Consider the following 8,213-nt stretch of genomic DNA (forward strand, 5'->3'; position numbering starts at 1 on the left):
CTCTGAATAAATAGTCATAACACCATAGACACTGAATATTTATTTATCCAACCAATGTAACCACAGATCTCCGGTGGAAGCCTGAGGGGGTGGAACGTGTGTGTGGCAGGGACAAAGCAAGGCAGAGGAGGGGTTAGGAAAGCTAAACTCATGTCTTCTTGTCCCTCAGAATTGAAGTCACTGGGAAATGCCTAGAATGAAAACATCAGGATGGAGCAATGCTGGCATTTTTTTTTTTGTATACAGAGATGAATAAACAAATAAAAAATAGTTGGAAGACTTGAACATGATAATCTGCAGTGAAAGGGAACAGAGAAGGATAGTTGGGGAAGTCTGGGGACAGATGCTTTTCTGGGCAAACCTGGTGAAACTAGTTAACTCTATAAACTCTGTCTGTTTTTTATTATGCATACAATTTATTTTTTTTTTGAGCCAGAGTCTCACTATGTCACCCTCAATAGAGTGCCATGGCATCATAGCTCACAGCAGCCTCAAACCCTTGGGTTTAAATGATTCTCTTACCTCAGCCTCCCAAGTAGCTGGGACTACAGGCACCCACCACAACGCCCGGCTATTTTTTGTTGCAATTGTCATTGTTGTTTAGCTGGCCTGGGTCGGGTTTAAACCCACCAGCTCCTGTGTATGTGGCTGGTGCTGTAACTACTGTGCATATAATTTTTTATATTAATTCCTTTCATATGAAATATTCAGTCAGTTCAAAATTCAATTTTCGAATACATGTTCTTTTTTTTTTTAAGTTTGTTAGTATCCAAATAAAGATCTTTATTTTCTCTATCTAGTTTTTATTCTACTTCAGCCTCATTTCCCTTTAGGCCCCAGGTGCTCTGAATGGTAGATCTTAGATCTCAGCCAACCCAGGCATTCCTCATTCTCCTGCCCTCCAAAAGTGCCTTGACGTGGGGCGTCTGTGCCCACTTGGAATTGTCTTTCTGGGTGGGCTTCCATCTTGTGCTGCCTTGGTCTTTGCTCCTGTCCCTCTAGGCCACACCAGTTCTGTTGAACCAAATAGTCAAGCCACAACAACTCCAGGCTCACCCTCATGGGGCAATGTCCTCTGTGGCCTGTGGCAGGCAATGTACTCAGGGATTCGGGAACCCTCCCCCCCCCACTGTATTTATTCTCTGCCTCCCCCAGTGCATAGAGTCTCCAGCTCCTGCGTTTTGCTGAGTGTGCCACTCCTTTGGAGTCCCACTGCCTGTCCAGACTGTGGTCACAAAGCAGAGCGCGGGGACCCAAACTCTCTGGGCATCATGATCCGCCTCACCTCCTAGATAAGCCTGAGAACCGGCGTGTGTGTGGGACAATGCCCAGGTTCCCTGAGTGTCTGAAGGCTCAGAGTTTGTGGAGAGCAGAGACAGGGAAGATGCAGCTGGCAAGATGATAGAATGCAAGCCCGTCCCCATAATTCATGTATTCTTTTCTTCATTCCATAAGTCTGAGGCACCTGCCACCCTGGTTTGCTAGAAATGCAAAGAGAAAATGTGGAACCTGTTCTTGAGGGCTCAAGGAGGGAGCAGGTAGATTAATAATTCTATACCAGAAGGTAAGGATAGCACAGATATAGGAAAATGAAGCGTTACTATCCCTAATACACAAGAGAATTCAAATTTACTGTATTAATTTACTATTGGGGCTCTAACAATTTATCACAAACTTAGTGGCTTAACACAATACAGATTTATCTTACAGTTCTGGAGGTCAGAAGTCCAAAATGGGTCTTGATGGGCAAAAATCAAGGGTGCACAGGGCTGCATTCCTTCAGGAGGCTCTATGGGAGACCTATTTCATTACTTTTTTCAGTTTCTAGAGGTTGTCCATGTTCCTTGGCTCTTGGCTGCTCTCCATCCTCAAAGCCAGCAAGATCAGGGCGAGGCCTATCTCGCTAGTCTCCCTCGGCCTCCTGTTTATATTTATAAAGATGTTTGCACTTACATTGGGTCTACTACAATGATCCAGGATCAAACCCCCATCTCACTTCCACCTGCTATTAAATCAGCAACTCACTTCCACCTGCCACTTTACTTGCCCTTTGCCAGGTAAGATGACACAGTAATTGGTTCTGGGCTTTAGGACGTGGACAATTTAGGTGGGTTACATACCCATAGCCCCATGCTACATACCTCATGGTTGAATATCGCTATAGTCACCTTCAAAGTACTTCCCTTGGGAAGCTACGCTAAGCTGTGTCATAAACTAGAAACCCACCGCATAACTTACTTTTCGACTTCTCATATCAAAAACATCTTTCTAGGTGAAAACATACAGCTTAAACATACAGCTTAAACTCATAATCCATGGAACACATCTGATATAGCCTAGTCAGTGTGCCCTGTTAATGCACATATGAGTGGTTTCAGTTTTTGCAAATAATGATGTAATAAACACCCTTTAAGTACATTCTCATATACAACAGTTTTTAATGCACAGGCCAGCTCATGTCATTGGCCTCATCTAAGATAAGACACAAACTCTGAGTTCCTAAGTCCCGATGACCAGACCCTGCCACCCTCTCTGAGCTCGTTGTGTGACATTCTCTCCACGTGCAGTAGGCACCAGCTACACTGGCCTTATTGCAGGTCCTCAAATCTCACCAAGTCCAGTCCTGCCTCGAGGCTGCTGCACTGGCTGTTCCCTTTCCTAGAATGCTTTTCCCTGGTTTTCAGGGACTGCTTCCTCAACAGCTAGAGCTCAGATTTAAATGCCACCTCTTCCGAGAGGATTTCCTGCTCATCCAAGAGTGACCACCTGTACCTGGTTGACTTTTGTCCTCTAAAAAGATATATTGAAGTTCCTGGGACCTGTGAATGTGATCTTATTTGAAAACAGGGTCTTTGCGGACATAATCAAGTTAAGGTGAGGATCCACACTGGATTAGGATGGATCCTAATGAAATTATTAGCATCCGTAAGAGAAGAGAGAGATTTAGACATGGAGACACAGGAAAGAGAGCACAATGTGGTAATGGAGACTGGAGTGACATTTCTACAAGCCAAGGGACACAAAATATTGCCAGAAATCCCCAGAAGCTAGAAGAGAAGACCGGAGCATATTCCCCTCAGAGCACCCAGGGAGCCAATCCTGTCTCCGACTTCCGGCCCCTAGAACTCTGAGGGGCACGTCTCTGTTATTTTAACCACCCAATCTGTGCTCATTTGTTACAGCAGCCCTAGGCAACTCATTCCCAGTCCTAATCTCCTGATCTCTGGGTTGGCAGCAACATTTTGATGGTCACGGGAGACTGAAGACACAAGCAACCAGATGCCATAAGAGCACAGCCTCTGAGCACAGCCCCTCGGGAACTCTGGGAGAGAAGAACAGAGGGAAACTGAGTCATGGCACAGTATTGCCTGGCTAGAAGAACTCTGCCAGCAACTAGGAGCGTTTCCACTTCAGCAATGGCGATTTTCCATCCACCAGCCTATGTCACCTGTCACCTTGATATAGTGCTATTCATGTCTGGGAGCAGCGAGGCTAGGAGGAAACATCAGGAGGGCAGTGAGGGGACATGTGTGGAGAGAACCAGTGTAGGAAGGAGATGAAGGTGGTGTCTGGGTCCCCAGAACAAATGAGTCCCAACAACTTGATCAAATGAGGACTTTGTTACTAACGACAGCCGCCTTTGCTTGAGTGCTGGGTGCCAGGCGAGCATTGCTCATCCCCCCACCACCTGGCAAGGGAAGCATTGCTGTTTGCAGTTAGCAGATGAAGACAGAGGTTCAGAGAGGTTAAGTCAGTGGCTCAAAGCCACACAGCATTCCTGCCAGCTCTGTCCTGCTCTATGGCCAGGACTCTTCCCAGCCCCAACTCAGCCTCCTCCCCTGAGATGGCTGGGTTGGGCATTCCATCTGCTGGGGCTGCTCAGGGCCCGGGGAGAAGCAGGGATGTCTGCCCCAGCCTAACCTCTGCCACCCTACTGGCAACCGGCTTGTAATTAGGTAATTAAGTCTTCAAGCAAACACTGGAGAAGTCCAACCTGTTTTTGTATCGTTTCAGGAAAACAAAGTCCTAGGAGCTTTCCAGTAAGTTTGGAAAGTAAACAGGGACAAGCAGCTTGGGTCCTATCCCTGCCCAGTGCCCCTCCTCCCGCCGGGCTCCTGCCCACACCGGTCACCAAGGCATGCCTTGTTTATTCTCCAAAGCTTGCTTTGGCATGAGCCGTGGGTTAGTGAGAGCAGCCTCCTCCCTGGGGTCTTTGTGTGATTCTAGATTCCCCCAGGGCATGGCTTCGAGATTTAGAAATGTGAGTTTGGATATTTGCAATACTCTGGGGCCAGACCTGGGTGGGCAGCCAAGGCCTGGGGCTTAGTCATTTTCTGGATCCGGGATGTCTCATGCCATGACGAGCAGAGGAGGCTCTGGAGGAGGGTTTGTTGAATAAAGCAATGTAGAAGAGGCCTCATACAGAGCTCAGCCTAGGGTGGGGGGAAACCCCTCCTGGGGTAAGAACCTGGGCAGACGTGGAGAGGGGGGCCCTTCAGCACACCCAGCCTAGGCTCCTCACTTCTCACTGTTCCTTTGACAGGAGAGAGAGACCTCAGCACTGGAGGGAAGGCCCCAGAATGGACAGAAAGACCCCAATTGCCAGGAGCCCCTCATGAGAGCAGGCTGGGCAGAGAGGAGGGAGAGAGGGAATCAGGGACAGAGAGGACCCAGGCTAAGGCAGGGGGTACAAGAGGAGCATCTCCCCCACCCCTACCCTCAGGACCATTCAGGCCTGGCACTGCAGGGAGCTCTCCATCCAGATCCACCCCTGGCCCTGTTGCAGAAGAGCTCTTCAGGAATTTCCTCAGAGCAGAGAGGGGGCAGGCGTCACATGGCAGCCTGGCCCGTCCTCACACCTCTGATTTTGCATAGGCTCCTGGGCAACCTCAGGCGCTTGCAACCCCATGCTCAAATTGTCTGCAGACTTACCTCTGTCCCTACCAGACTGCGGGCAGCATGAGGGCAGGACCCACATGAGACATGCCCCTGGCACCTGGTGTGAGGGAGGCGCTCAGAATGTCCCAGTTGTGGGAGTGCATGACTGCTGGTGACAGGTGTGTCCGTGGAAAGAGCACTGGACTCTGCTTCCTCCTTGGTCGCCAGCTCACAGTGTGACTTTGAATAAACCAGTCTGTATTCTGGCCCTCACTTTGCTCAGCTGTGAAACAGGGTATCAGATAACAGGCAAGCTTCTCTGCATTTTTGATAATATGTATATCAGTCAGGGGTTCAACCACAAAGCCATGGAAGCAAAATCAGTAGAAGAAAGTGGCTATTTCAGATAAATAGACACATAGGTAGATAGACTGATAAGTGATAGATGATAGATTGATAGATGAATTTTATCGTGGGGAAGAGGCTCACACCCATGAGGACTGGCAGAATGTCTCCACGTCTATTGCTGAAGCTGGAAGGCCTCAGCTGTCAGGAAGGGAAGATCACAAGAAGCCTGGAACCTCAAGAGCATGAGGTAGAATCCCAGAAGGGACCGAAACCTGTGTCCATTTTTGTTTTGCCTCTGACCTTGGTGACAAGGGGATCTGGCAGAAGCTGGGGCCCTCCATCTAAAACATTCATGACCCACCCTGTTCCTGCCAGTGAGGCACGCCAGCAGATGCCCTGCCTCCCACCCTCCCTCTTTCTCTAGAGAGGACATCCCTCCTAGCCCACCCTAATCAGAAACATGCAAGAGGCTGGGTGTGGGAGCTCACGCCTGTAATCCCAGCACTCTGGGAAGCCGAGGGAGGTGGATGACTTGCGCACAGGAGTTTGAGACCAGGCTAAGCAAGAGTGAGACTCCGTCTCTACTAAAAATAGAAGAAAAAAAAAAAAAACTAGCTGGGCATCATGGCAGGCACCTGTAGTACCAGCTATTCGGGATGCTGAGACAAGAGGATTTCTCGGGTCTATGAGTTTGAGGTTGCTCTGAGGCATATATGATGCCACTGCGGGCACTTTACCCAGGGCAACAGAGGGAGATTTTGTCTCAAAAATAAAAAAAGGAGAAGAAAAAGAAAAAGGAAAAGAAAGAGAAAAAGAAAGAAACATATCGCTAGGGTGATACATTATAAAGCTATCACAGTATGATTATCATTTGTTTTTCTTTATTCTTTTTTCATTATTTAAGACCTTTATTACCAGGTCCTTGCAGTTTGTTGACTTTTTTGAAAAAATCAAGTTGTAAACTTTTATTGCAAATTAAAAATGGAGTTCTTAAACATCTCCACTTGACCAGATATGAAACAATTTAAAAACCTTTAAAGGCATTATTGAGAAAAACCAGGCTTTTTAAAAAAACACATTTGTTATTACCAAAAAAGACTTCTTTAGGTAAAAAGAATAAAAACCCCATGCTGCATAGATAATGCAGACAGTTCTAGTTATCTGGTCAACAGGCAAAAAGCAAGCACTGAAGGTCTTCAGCTCCGATCTTTTGCTCATTTCTTATGGCTGGAACTTCACATTCGTTTCTTCTTGTTGGATGACTAAACCGGATGATGGTAGAGATGATGAGGGGCGTTCACTCAGCTCCGCCCCGCTCAGCCTCGGGAGCGGATGAATTCTCAGCCCATCTTGTGGTTTAGGGTTTTCTCCGCGTCTGCGTTGGTAATTGAAGTTGCAACGGTACCGACGTTGAGGTGGCTGCTGACCTTGGGTCTCATCTCCTGGATTCTCTTTATCCCCTGGATTCTCTTTATCCCCCTCATTGCCCTCCTCTTTGGGCTGTCTTTGGCAAAGAGGGCCCCTGCGGAATCGTGGTCTATAACCCCGGTAGGTATTCTATCTTACTGGTCTACCTGGTTCTCCTGCACGTTGGTTGTCAGCACCCTCCATCACTTCTCCCTGCACAGAAGGGTTGGAATACTGTGGTCTCCGCACGTAGTAAGGTGGGAACCTTCACCTGCGGTAGGGCCTCGTTGTTGGGCCTGGCCTTCAGGAGCGCTGTCCATCCTGGGCCTGACCTGACCTTCAGGAGCGCTGTCCATCCCTGGGCCTGACCTGACCTTCAGGAGCGCTGTCCATCCCTGGGCCTGACCTGACCTTCAGGAGCGCTGTCCATCCCTGGGCCTGGCCTTCAGCAGGCTCTCCAATCCCATGTTCTCCCCCCCCCCACACACACTATTCTGGTAATTCTGCTGGTCATTGCGTGGAGGCCTGCGAGGTGGATGGCGCCTGTAATGTTTACGGTCTGCTGCGTATTTACTGCCTTGAACTGGAATCCCACCAGGGCCTGTAGCATTTGCTGCCTCCACACCCTTTTCTCTTTCAACAACATCCAACTCCACCGTCTCTCCATCTCCCACACTGCGAGGGCGCTTCCTGGGGTTATTCTTTACGGCAGTCTGGTGTACAAATACATCTTCCTCGGTGTCATTCCTGTTGGGGAAACCATATCCGTTTCTCACATTGAACCATTTTACAATTCCCAAAAACTTTGTTGCGATGACCTTCTTGTCTCCGCCGGCAGGTGCCGCCGAGGTGAGGCCGCCCGGGCCACCGCTCCCTGCGCGCTGCCCGTAGTGCCGGGCTTGGTGTCTGCCGCGCTGAGGACGGGGGCGGCGGGCGGCTGCGGGGTCTCGGCCTCGCTGCTCATGGTTGCGGTGATGGTGACTGGGGCCGGCTGCGACGGTGGGGCTGCTCAGGGCTCTCTGGGGTCCGCTTTCTGCTCCCGGTACCGATTGAACTCTATCATTGGTTTTTCATGTAATAATGTTTTGGGAAAAATTATCCCCAAATTCCTTTAGTAAACTGAGATTAACTCCAAAGAAATGACTGATGTAATAATGTGCAGCCCCACCAGTCATTAATTCAGGGTTTTATCCAGCTATAGATTTCAGCCACCTCTGGGTGGGCCTGGGTCTCCTCTTTCTAACTTCTGCACACACAAGTGTACAAGCTCTGGTCCCTGCTGGGCTGGGAGATTGTGTAAAGGTGGGCCTCCTTTATTCACCAGAGCCAGTGGGCAGGCTTTCCTCGTTCCATCTCTGTACCAACTCTTTGAGAGAGACATTAGAGCCCCATTTTACAGACAGGAAACCGAGGTGCAGACAGGTTAAGTAATTTTCCTGAAATTACATAGCCAGTAATCAAATCTTACATCGCTAAGATTTGAACTTGGGCAGCGCTGCAGTGCCTGATGTCTGACCTTAAACTATCTTATACTGAGACTGAGTGTGGGATGCTTATCATTTTAAGGTGGACTGAAAGAG

General features: G+C 48.8%; 1 pseudogene; it reads right to left on the reverse strand.

The window, feature by feature from the left end:
* Positions 1-6,523: 6,523 nt before the first annotated feature.
* Positions 6,524-7,597, reverse strand: LOC128589797 (Y-box-binding protein 1-like; annotated as a pseudogene).
* Between the last annotated feature and the right edge of the window lie 616 nt (positions 7,598-8,213).

Source organism: Nycticebus coucang, chromosome 7 (genome assembly GCF_027406575.1).
Source record: "Nycticebus coucang isolate mNycCou1 chromosome 7, mNycCou1.pri, whole genome shotgun sequence".
Classification (NCBI taxonomy): Eukaryota; Metazoa; Chordata; class Mammalia; order Primates; family Lorisidae; genus Nycticebus; species Nycticebus coucang.